This window comes from Nomascus leucogenys, chromosome 4 (genome assembly GCF_006542625.1).
Source record: "Nomascus leucogenys isolate Asia chromosome 4, Asia_NLE_v1, whole genome shotgun sequence".
Taxonomy (NCBI): Eukaryota; Metazoa; Chordata; class Mammalia; order Primates; family Hylobatidae; genus Nomascus; species Nomascus leucogenys.
The window spans coordinates 41,612,782-41,624,963 of NC_044384.1; positions in this window are offsets into that span (position 1 = coordinate 41,612,782).

A 12,182-nucleotide genomic window follows, 5' to 3' on the forward strand; every position below is an offset into this window, starting at 1 on the left:
TTAAAAAAAACAAAGACCTGGGCATTAAAAAAAATGTCTAACATTAAGGTAATTGTAATCAAAGAAGGAGAAAAGACAGTTTTTCAGCTGATAAAATATTTGAATATATAGTAGTTTAAAAACTTTCCAAATTTTGAGAAACACATAAACATGCAGCCTAAGAAACTCAGTGATTTCAAACTATTATGAACTAAAAATAATCTGTATCAAACACATAGTAGTTAAGTTTATTAAAACTAAATATAAAAATAATATCTTGAGAATAGTCAGCAAGTGCTGATATGTTAACTATGGGAACAGTGATCTGAATAACTGCAGATCTGTAGATCTAACACAACTCTTATCAAGATCCTAGCAGATATATTTTGCTGAACTTACAAGCTGATGCCAAAATACATATGGAAATGCAAAGCACCAATAACGGCCAAAAAAAACTTAAAATAAGTAGAAAGGCTTTATTGTTTTCAAAAATTACTATAAAGCAATAATAGGTGGCTCACGCCTGTAATCCCAGCACTTTGGGAGGCCAAGGTGGGCAGATCACAAGGTCAGGAGATCGAGACAATCCTGGCTAACACGATGAAACCCCGTATCTACTAAAAATATAAAAAATTACCCAGGCGTGGTGGCGGGCACCTGTAGTCCCAGCTACTCAGGAGGCTGAGGCAAGAGAATGGCATGAACCCAGGGGGTGGAGCTTGCAGTCAGCCAAGATTGCACCACTGCACTCCAGCCTGGGCAACACAGCAAGACTCCGTCTCATAAAAAAAAAAAGCAATAATAATTAAGACAGTGCAATAATTGCCATAAGAGTATATATATATATAGGTAATGGAACAGAGTTTAGAGTACCTAAGTAATTACACAAATAATAAGTACATAAATAATAATTATTTCGGTACTCTAAACTGGATGGTCAATTGGTTTTTGACAAAAATGATCCAATAGTTCAATAGGGAAAAAGATATTTATCTTTTCCATCAATTGTGCTGAAACTATTAGATATTCATGTAGTAGTTCCCTGAATCCAGGAGTGGGAATCAAGATTGACTGCAATGGAGTATGAAGGTTCTCTTTGGTGTGATGAAAATGTTCTAATACTGAATTATGATGATGATTGTAAAACCCTGTAGATTTAGCAAACATCATTAAACATAAAATGTGTGAATTGTATGTTTTAAAATTACATCTCAATAAAGCTGTTGAAAAGAAACAACAAAAAGATAACTAATGCTAGAGAATCTGTATTTAACTATTTAGAGCTTTAAAAAGAGAACACAAAAAAATGGAAAAAAAATCAAAGAAACTATTTTAAATAATTTCCTCAAAGTGAAAAACAAGGTAATACATGACACCTAAGCAAAACAAAACAGTGGGATCATACTTAATGGTGAGAGACTGAACTCTTTTTTATTTTATTTTATTTTATTTATTTTTTAATTTTTTGAGACAGAGTCTTGCTCTGTCACCAGGCTAGGGTGCAGTGGCATGATGTCGGCTCACTGCAACCTTCACGTCCCAGTTCAAGTGATCCTCCTGCCTGAGCCTCCTGAGTAGCTGGGATTACAGGCACCCACCACCACACCCAGCTAATTTTTGTATTTTTGGTAAAGACAGGGTTTCACCATGTTGGCCAGGATGGTCTCGATCTCCTGACCTCGTGATCCACCCGCCTCGGCCTCCCAAAGTGCTGGGATTACAGGTGTGAGCCACAGTGCCCTGCCAAGAGACTAAACTCTTGTCACCTAAGATTAAGAAGGAGATAAAATGTTCATCACTGTTCTTATCACACTTGTTAACATCCTACTAGAAGTCCTAGCCAGCTTAATAAGAAAGGAAAAAAAAATTGTCTTATAGATTGAAAAAAAGCAAAACAAAACATATATATTTAGAATCTTAGAAAATTCCTAAAGATATACAAGAAGCTAATAAAACAAATAATTGAGCTTAGCAAGGTCATGGGTTCCAAAGTTAATGCAGAAGAGTCGATTTTATTTCTATATACTAGCAATGAAAAATTAAAACTTAAAATTAATTGAACAAGACCATTACAGCTCCAAAAATCACGAGCTATAAAATATTAGGTATAAATATTATGAAGTATATGAAATATCTGTATGCTGAAAACTATAAAACACTAATGTGAGAAAATCATTTTTACATAAAACCTAAATTACTGTAGATTATGCCATTTTTATAATTTAGAAGTCTGGATGTTACCAAGATACCAATTTCTTCCCAACTAAGGAGAATATTCTCAGGGTAGTAATGACAAGGATCTCAGGAAGAATTGTGAGGCTGGTCCACAAAACAGCCATTTCAGAGCACATCAGTTTAACACTGGGTTCCAGAAAGGAAGTTCCTAAGGAACATGTGGTGCTGCCTTTTTATTCGACAAATTACTCCGGATGAGACTGAATTTAAAGATGTTTCATATTTCTGAGAGAGTTCAGGCACAGATGAATGATAATAGAAAAAATTAAAAACATCACAACTGTTTACTCAAGGAAGAAAATATGGTACCCAAAAAAGACAATCTCTCTGTGTGTGTATGTGTGTTTGTGTGTGTGTGTGTTAGTGATTGTGGTGGTTTGAGCGATAAAGCTTGACGTTATAAAGTAGGAAGTCAGGAGAAAGTAATTTTTAAAATTAGGATATAGGAGTATAAATTGTTATTTAGGAACACAGCATTAAACAGCTAAAGAAATAACTAAGCCAGGTGCAGTGGCTCATGCTTGTAATCCCAACAATTTAAGAGGACAAGTGGGGAGGATCACTTGAGGCCAGGAGTTCAAGACCAGCCTGGGCACCATAGTAAGACCCCATCTCTAAAAAAAAAAATACAATTAGCCAGGTGTGCACCTGTAGACCCAGCTACCAGGGAAGCTGAGGTGGAAGAATGGCGTGAACCCAGGAGGTCAAGGCTGTAGTGAGCTGTGATTGCACCACTGCACTCCAAGCTGGGTGACAGAGCAAGACCCTGTCTGGAAAAAAAAGAGAGAGAGTAATAACTAAAATAAAAGTGGAATTGGTGTGGAGCAAAGGACTGCTGCTTATTGTAATAAGTATATTGTAAAATTATATCATTTAAATTTTTTAATATGTACAAAGTTTTTTAACTATTGAAGTATGGCATACATACAGAAGAATAGATATATTATTAGTGTATTATTAGTGTACAGCTTAATGATTTTTACAAAGTTTAACTGAGCTTTGAAAATTGAGAAAGCTTTTAGTTTGTCATCTTCCATGAATTCTCTTACCGCTAGAGCCGTCTGTAATCTTCTCATTTACATCAGACATTCCATTAAGTAGCATCATTGCTACTGCTCATGTTAAGTCCACATATCGACATGTACAATCCTTCAGCCACAACATATATGTGCACTGACTCCAGAGCAAATTACAAGTTATCTGAGAATATAGGACCTGCTCAGACCCAGTTATTGGAGAAAGCCAACCAGCCAGCTGCCTGGATCACCCATGGTAGTGCATTCAATCATGACTGGGATAAATAGGAACTATGTGGCTAGTTAGTTCAGGTTTCTAGACACAAGTTTGTGTGTGTGTGGCTGGGGGAGGTGGAAGTAGATATAAATTGTTCCTACTACTGTTCAATCAAGGAACACGCTATTTTTTTTTTAGATGATGTCTCCCTGTGTTGCCTGGCTGGCCTCTAACTCTTGGGCTCAAGCAATCCTCCTGTCTCAGCCTCTCAAGTAGCTGGGACTACAGGCAGTCTCCACTGTGCCCGGCAAGGAACATGCTATTATCCTGAATGTAATTCCCTGCGTTCTAAATGTGTTGAGTCCTAGCTACTGGCAGATCTTATGTTTGCTGAGTACAAACAAAATCTACATCCTGAATGTCTTTCACATTCTTAAATGTCTTTCACATTCTTAAATATACTTAGTGTGTATGGTTACATAAGTTTGGGGAAGGAAGCAATGAAAAAGCTAATTATTCCAAACAAGTAAAAGAGAAATGAGTGTACTAATCTTAGGCAGGTGGCGATCCTGATAATCTCTGGAAAGAAGAGTATAAGAGACCTAGTCACTCCATGAGGAAGAAAAGAAACTCAGGCAATATTTTATATGTAATTTTATTTTTCAGTGAAATGCAGTATAAACCCCTTTTTCTATTTGCCCAATGAAATCTTCAGTAAATTAACCAGGATTCACTAATTTGTCTTTTCAAAGTTAAAATTTACTTTAGTTAGTGCAAATCAAAAGACAAGAGGGCAGTAAGTGTAAGAACTACAAATCTTTAAAAAGAGATATACATGCCGGGCATTGTGGCTCATGCCTGCAATCCCAGCACTTTGGGGGGCCGAGGTGGGTGGATCACCTGAGGTTGGGAGTTCGAGACCAGCCTGACCAACATGGAGAAAAATACATCTCTACTAAATACATCTCTACTAAAAAATACAAAATTAACCGGGCGTGGTGGTGCATGCTTGTAATCCCAGCCACTCAGGAGGCTGAGGCAGGAGAATCGCTTGAACCAGGGAGGCGGAGGTTGCAGTGAGCCGAGATCATGCCATTGCACTCCAGTCTGGGCAACAAGAGTGAAACTTTGTCTGGAAAAAAAAAATAGAGAGAGAGATACATTACCTTAATGAACAGAAAGTCAGTTTGTTTCTATCACCACTAAACGAGTATTGAACACATATTTGCAATCACGGGTTTTGAAAGGAACCAAATCATTAGCCTCAGAGGGCACTACATGTCTTTATTCCACCCTGAATTTTTCTATTAAATAAAGTTTATTCTAACATCTTCATTTTTTTCCCTCAAACATTTGTTATATGCTCTACTTTGGATTACTAATTGAACTGGTTTGTGTGAAAGTTTCTGGGTTTAGTACTGGAAGTGCTTTTTTTGGGAAACTTTCAGTCCTGGGAAAACTAGGATTATTGGTCACTCTAGAACTCTGAAGTGATCTGGCTCCATGTCAGCCTCGGAGATATTAACAGGTGATTGTGGGCTGAATTGACGAGATGAAAGGACGGAGATATGTCAAGGAATCTATGCTGCTTCAAGTTATGGTCAGCTTAGGGTGAGAGAGGAGAGGAATCACTTGAAACTCTCAGGAAGCCACGTAAAACCACAACACCGGATTATAGGCAAAAAGTTTGCTGTCACACTTGCTGTTTTATCCGGGTTGTCTGGCTCTGCTCTGAATCCTGTCTTAAAAGCAGCATCCTCGTATTCTTAAGAAAACTTAAACTTTAAGTGACAGTACATAAATAGCTGGAGAGAAAAATCTAGTTCAATATAGGCCAGAGAAAATTCAAACCCCCACAAATCCCCACCCTCAAGTCCTCAAGGCTGGAGGAGTTAAGAGCATTACATCACCAGCGGCTGCTCCCATTGGCTGATGGTACCTCAAGGACCAGAACACCTGCTCCTTGGACTAACTCTTTCCTTCCCTTGCAAAGCATCAGAAATCTAGCTATCATCGAATAGAACAAAAGGCCGGGCAATGACAGCTTTTCAGAGGGGCACACCCTGCTGGGTCACTGCTTCAGCACGCATGTCAGTAAGAGCATGTCTGCAGGCAGGACACAGTGAGCCCAGGCGAATACCCTCCTTCTTAGGAAGTCTAAGATGCTGGCTTGACTGAGAGTTGAAAGAGATCTCGGGTGAACTAAATGTGTTTGCTTTCTTCTCTCACTAGTGCTATCGAAAAAGATTCTCATTCTAATAAGTTTTGACAAGAGCTGGCAAGAGGAGCAGGTGCCAATGAATCCAACTAGTCAGAGGCATTAGAGACATCGTGGGCACCAGAGGATAAAGGTGTTGCCATGGGAACCAAGTGAAAGGTGTTTGGTAGTGGCTGGTTAGGAGGTTTGTTTTCTTGTTTAAGACAGAGCTGAACAGCTGCAAGTCATGCTCTGTTTTCTACTTTAGTATCAGTGGGTAAATCCCCCTTCTCTCCTTTTCCCCATCCCCAGCCTTAAATAGGATTTGAGGAATTTAATTTCTCTGCTAACATGAATAATGCTTAAATATGAGGCACGCCAAAATCTTTTGAAAAAGGTATTTTCAGCAAATCAGGACAATTCTAATCACAGAACTCTTCATGTTAGAAAGAAAATTGTTGCTTCAGGGTCAGAGTGGTGTTTTTTTTTTTTTTTTTTTTTTTTTTTTTTTTTTTTTTTTTTTTTTTGCAGAATTCAAAGACATCCTTTTGAGCTGCAGAGCTCACTCTCTAGCTTGCATATATGTCTTTCCATTTTGTGTTCTTTGGCACTCATACTTCTAGATTTTAGGATGACTCACATGCCCTGGAAATGACCCTGAAACACAGGACTGCTGAAGGAAGAGGATGGGTTCTCTGAATTTTGCTGGTCTATTTGAAGACTTTTAAAGACAAAAGAAAAAAGCAAAGACAAATGTCGAGTTTAAAAATAGTAATTCTCCAGCAACAAGTATTATAATGGGGACTACTATGCATCTAGTCCTCTTATAAGAGCTTTGAAACACACAAGAGGAGGGTCAAACTTAGGAATTTGATGATCTGCGAGACTGAGGGAGCAATAGATTTCTCTCGATCAGACAGAGGAACATGAAAGGGTTAAGGGGGTTCTGAGCTACAGGAAACTGGAGGAAAAGTCAGGAGGATAAAGAGCTGATATCCTGAGTGAGTGGAAGGCCTCAATGAGAATAACCAGCAGATGTTATGGGTGCCTAGCAAGTAGAAGTACACCATGAATGGAATAATGGTCACCCTGGTCAGTCCAAATAGGAGCTTGGTTGCTGAAATTAGAACTCAAAGTTCAGGCTTCGTTATAGGGATCAGGGCCAAGACTAGTTACCAGTATCCGTGCATACAATTAAAATGGGAGGGGTCACCTTGTTACAGTGATGCTGGATCACAGGGGCATTGGGCTGGCATTCTTTTATCCATCGCCTAATGAGGCACAGGGTTGTCTTTTTATTTAGAGGTTGTAGTTAATTATGACTAATAAGAAGGTTATAAAAGGCAAATAAGGAGTGTTATGTCAAATTCTCAGCCTTCAAATAATTTATAACTCCATTGTGCAAACTAAGGCTCTCAGACACACAGGTTGCAGTATAGCACAATTAAATGTCAAATCAGATACACAGCTTCTCAGTGCAGTAGAGGGAACAGAAGATAGAGATTAGTCTGGACAGTAATAATTGGTGGGACATGGGCTCCTAGAAGAGCTGCCTTGCAACTACCCATTCACTCATGTATTCAACAAATATTTACTAACTAGCTACTTTGAAACAACACAGAATATGTGCTGGTATAAAATAGCCATGTTCGTTGTCCTAAGGGAGATTACAGTCTATGTCATAAGGGTTCCATGTGAATATAAGTGTGAGTGTCTGTTTTAACTGGAAGTTAAAATGGGCATTAGAGAAAAAATGAAAACCTAAGCTTGTAAAAATTTGAGCAAAGAGGGAATTCCACACAAAAGCCAAAATAATCTTTGTGAGTGTTGAAGTTATTTCATAAGGCACTTTCATCAGGAAAACCTACTGGAAACCCTTGCTCCTGTCCAACAAATGACTAATGATGTTTGGCATATTCTCCCAAGTTGGGAGTATCAGATGCATCTGGATTACAATCCTTCAGCCTATTAGGCATACTATCTCTGTGGCGTGAAAAGCCAGGGCCAGTCATTAAATTATCTGCATAACTTAATTTATCATATTAGTCAGAACTCTGAAAGGATATTAAAGAGTTTAAATGCAATATACAGTGTTTAATTTTGTTTACGTTTTTATGTAGGGTACATGGGATTAAGAAATTGTTAGTAAATAACAGGTCTAGATTATGAAGTATTTACTAGTAACAAAGAAGAGGAGAAGGGGCTCTGAAGGTTGGTGTTGCCAAGTGTCTGTTTTAACTGGATGTTAAAATAGGCATTAGAGAAAAAATGAAAACAGAGACATTTGCATTGTGTGAATACCAGCACCCAGTGTGAATGGCCCTATCCTTGATCTAGATTAAGAGTAAAATTATATTACCAGAGAAGATCAGAGCTGGACATGTTTTTTTTTCCTCCTGAATTCCCCTAGGAAAAGATATTCCCCAAGGATATTCAGGAACTTCCTTGAATATAAGGAAATACAATGAATATAAAGAAAACATATTTCCTTATATTCAAGGAAATTTATTGCCAGAGAAGAAAAGTGAATTTTTCTATGGAAGACAGACTAGTAAGTATAGGCTTCATTCAAGTTAAAACTTCCTATTCATTTATACAATATCCCCTCTCAAATATCTAAATGGACAGTCACAGAGTTACACTCTGGGCCTCAGAGCATCTTATTTATTCCTTATCACAATCATCATGTGTACCATGATGATCTACTTTCCACATTATTTTTACTATATGTTTTCAATTCATATACAGTAAAATTGACTTTTTGGTGTACAGTTCTGAGTATAAATACATACACTATAACAACCGCAATAGGTGTATGCAATAGTTCCATCAAGTCAAAAAACTTCCTGGTGTTGTCCTTTTGTAGTCATTCTCCCTATCCCTGGTGTATTAGTCCATTCTCACACTGCTATAAATAACTACCTGAGACTGGGTAATTTATGAAGAAAAGAGGTTTAATTGATTCACAGTTCCACCGGCCGTACAGAAAGCATGGCTGGGAGGCCTCAGGAAACTTACAATCATGGTGGAAGGGGAGGCAATCACATCTTACCATGGCAGAGCAGGAGAGAGAGAGCAAAGGCAGAAGTGCAATACACTTTTAAACAATCAGATCTCATAAGAACTCACTATCATGAGAACAGCAAGGCGGAAATCTGTCGAATTATAATTTGATACGAGATTTGGGTGGGGACACAGAGCTAAACCAAATCACCTGGCAACTATAGATGTGTTCTCCATCACTATATCTTTGTATTTTCAAGGAGATTATAGAGCTACTCACAGTGGTTTATACCTGTAGTCCCAACTACTCAGGAGGCTGAAGCAGGAGGATGGCTTGAGCCCAGGAGTTGGAGACTTTAGTGAGCTATGATCACTCATTGGACTCCAGTGTGGGTGACACAGCAAGACCCAGTCTCCAAGAAAAAGAATTATTTTAAAGGATTCTCATATAAATGCAATCATGTAGTACATACCAAGAAAAAGAAATTTTTTAAGGATTGTCATATAAATGCAATCATGCAATCATGTAGTACATAACCTTTTGAGACATTTTTTATCCAACCAGCATAATGCATTTTAGATGAATCCAAATTGGTGCACACGTAAATAGTTTATTCTATTTTAATTACTGAGTAGTATTCCACTGTATGGATGTTTCCCAGTTTGCTTAGCTATTCACTATTTAAAGGGCATTTAGCTGTTACAAGTTTTTGGCAATTAAAAATAATGCTGCTATGAATAATGCAGGTACAGGTTTTAGTGTGAGCATTGTTTTTTTTTTTTTGAGATGGAGTCTCGCTCTGTTGCCCAGGTTGGAGTGCAGTGGTGTGATTTCAGCTCACTGCAGCCTCCCCCTCCCCAGCTCAAGTGATTCTCCCGCCGCAGCCTCCCTAATAGCTTGGATTATAGGCATGCACCACCACACCTAGGTATTTTTTGTATTTTTAGTGGAGGTGGGGTTTCACCATGTTAGCCAGGCTAGTCTGGAATGTCTGACCTCAGGTGATCTGCCAGCCTCAGCCTCCCAAAGTGCTGGGATTACAGGTGTGAGCCACCATGCCTGGCCATTTGCTTTTATTTTCTAGGGTAAATACCCAGGAGTGGAATTACTAGGTCATAAAGTGTGTTTAACTTTATAAAATACAACTAAAGAGTTTTCTAGAATATTGCTTTCTAACCAGCAATATATGAGCCTCTTAGTCATTCCACATCCTCACCAAAATGTGGTAATGTTGGTAACTTTTATTGAAGCCATTCTAATAGATGTGTGGTGATATCTCTTAATTGCTTTAATTTGTACTTCCTTCATGATTAACAGTATCATCTTACGACATTATCTTCATGTATTTATTTCCCATATGTGTATCTTCTTTGGTGGATTGTCTGCTAAAGCCTTCAGCCTGTTTATCAATAGTGTTGTTTTCTTATTTATGAGTCTGGAAGTTATTTCCACATTCTGCATACAAATCTTTTATCAGATATATAAAGCAAATATTTTCTCACAGTTGGTAGCTAGATTTTTTACATAATTTTAATTTAATTCAATTTAATTTAATTTAATTTAATTTAATTTAGAGACAGGTTCTCCTCTGTCAACCAGGCTGGAGTACTGTGGCATGATTATAGCTCACTGTAATCTCAAACGCTTGTGCTCAAGTTATCCTCCTGCCTCAGCCTCCCAACTAGCTGGGGTTATAGACGTGAACCACAACATCTGGCCTTTTCTCTTTTCTTTTCTCTTCTCTGTTCTTTTCTTTTTTCTTTTCTTTTTGAGATGGAGTCTGGCTGTTGTTGCCCAGGCTAGAGTGCAATGGTGCGATCTCGGCTCACCACAACCTCCGCCTCCCAGGTTCAAGCGATTCTCCTGCCTCAACCTCCTGAGTAGCTGGGATTACAGGCATGCACCACCATACCTGGCTAATTTTATGTGTTTAGTAAAGACGAGGTTTCTCCATGTTGGTCAGGCTGGTCTTGAACTCCCAACCTCAGGTGATCTGCCCGCCTCGGCCTCCCAAAGTGCTGGGATTACAGGGATGAGCCACCACGCCCAGCTGGCCTTTTCTTTAACATAATTGTTGAGGTATCACTTACTTACCATAAAATTCATCATAATTTTACAATTTACTGGATTTTAACAAATTTCCATAATTGTACAACCATGACTACATCTACTTTTAGAACATTTCCATCATCTCAATATATCTCTAAAACTGTTTACAGTTAATTTTCATTTTCACTGCTATACCCAAATGACCACAAAGCTACTCTCTGTTTCTGCAGATTTGCCTATTCTGGACATTTCATACAAATTGAATCCTACAATGTGCCTTTTGCATCTGGATTCTTTCCCTTAGGATAATGTTTTTGAGAGTCATTTATGTGGCATGTATCAGCACTTTATTCTGTTTTAACTGCCAAATAGTATCCCATTGTAATATCCTGTATTTCTTTTTTCATTTTCTGGTTGATGGACATTTGGATTGTTTTGCTTTGGGGATACCATGAATAATGCTGCTGTGAACATTCGCATGAAAAATCGGAATAGAAACGTTTCATTTCTCTTTGGTAGATACTTAGGAACAGAATTGTTGTGTGTGGGGTAACTCCATGTTTAAAGTTTTCTAGAGCTGCCAAACTATTTTTGAAAAAAGCTGTACCATTTTACATCCAAACCACCGAAGTATCGGTGTTTCCCTTTCTCCACATCTTTACTAACACTTGTACTGTCTCCATATTTTTTTAATTAAGCATTTTGAGTGTTATCTCACTTTGGTTTTAATATACATTTTCATAATAACTAATGACAATAAGTATCTATTCATGCACTTATTGGCCATTCCTATAACTTCTTTGGAGAAATATCTATTCAAATATTTTAACTATTTGTAGTTGAGTTATCTTCTGATTATTGAGTTTTTTGGGTTCTCTAATTATGAATACCTGTGCTTTATCAGAAATGAAATTTGTAAATGTGTTCTACCAGTCTATGGCTTGTCTTTTCATTTTCTTAATGATGTCTTTCAAAACACAAAAGTATTTAATTTTGATGAAGTCCAATGTATTGCTGTTTTTCTTTCATGAATTGTGTCTTTGATGTTGTATGTGAGAAATGTTTTCCTAAATCAAGATCCTGAATTTCTTTCTTCTGTATTTTTAAAAAATTTTATAGTTTAGTCCTTATATTTGTACCTATGATTTATTTTGAGTTTATTTTATGTGTAGAGTAAGGTAAATGTTAAAATTAATCTTTTTGCATGTGGATATCTAATTATTCTAGCACTGTGGGTTAAAAAAACAAACAACAAAAATAAAAATAAAACACCCTAATTCTTTTCTGTTGAATTGCCTTGACAACTTCACACCTTTGATGAAAATCAATAGACTATATATGTAAGGGTTTATTTCCAGAGTCTCAATTTCATAGATGTATAATTCTATATGTAAGCCAGTTCTGCGCTCACTTGATTACACTAACTTTTCAGAAAGTTTTGAAATTAGGAAATGCAAATCGTCCAACTTTATTCTTTTTCATAAC